Consider the following 989-nt stretch of genomic DNA (forward strand, 5'->3'; position numbering starts at 1 on the left):
CCCTGTGGACGAAGGCCGCTAATGAGGAGGTGCTCAGCGAGTCTTGGTTTGCCACACTCTTATTGTCTTCTCCTTTCAATAAGCCCCTACTTTTCATGTGCTTTTTCCAGAGATGTTTTTGAGCAGAATTTAGGACATTACACAGTGCCCAGGAACAGTGACTCTTTCGAAGTATATAAGCCAGGAAGAAAAGAAAAGGGACACAGATAGTTAAGGAAAGCAAGGTACACCCCTGACTTTTGAGCCCCAGGGAAAGTACGTCTGACAGGCAAGAACCCTTCCCTTCCAGTTCTTTTGCTTCTCGGTATCTCCTATTTTCAAGGAACAAGGCTCACTTCCCATTCCATGGCAAACATGACTCTCACTCCCACTTAAACAAAAAAGCCAAAACATTTTTTTGTTTTCCATGTATATAGTCACACAATTTGGAGACATGACCACATGTACAGGTATGTGTGTGGGGGAGGGTGGGGGGTGACACCAATTCCCCCCTCCACAATTCCTCCTGGCTCCCTATTCTCCTTCACCCCTGTAACTGGAATCTCCATCTGCTCAGCTGGTTCAGCAAAAAAACAAGAAGTTATCTTCAGCTTTGGCCTGGGGGACAAGCCTATTCAGTTCAGTTCAGTCGCTCATTTGTGTCTGACTCTGCGACCCCATTAACCACAGTGCCAGGCCTCCCTGTCCATCACCAACTCCTGGAGTTTACCCAAACTCATGTCCATTGTGTCGGTGATGCCATCCAACCATCTCATCCTCTGTTGTCTCCTTCTCCTCCTGCCCTTAATCTTTCCTGGCATCAGGGTCTTTTCAAATGAGTCAGCTCTTCCCATCAGGTGGCCAAAGTACTGGAGTTTCAGCTTCATCATTGGTCTTCCAATGAACACCCAGGACTGATCTCCTTTAAGATGGACTGGTTGGATCTCCTTGCAGTCCAAGGGACTCTCAAGAGTCTTCTCCAACACCACAGTTCAAAAGCATCAATTCTT

The sequence above is a fragment of the Bison bison genome, unplaced genomic scaffold, assembly GCF_000754665.1.
Source record: "Bison bison bison isolate TAMUID 2011002044 unplaced genomic scaffold, Bison_UMD1.0 scf7180017864196, whole genome shotgun sequence".
Classification (NCBI taxonomy): domain Eukaryota; kingdom Metazoa; phylum Chordata; class Mammalia; order Artiodactyla; family Bovidae; genus Bison; species Bison bison.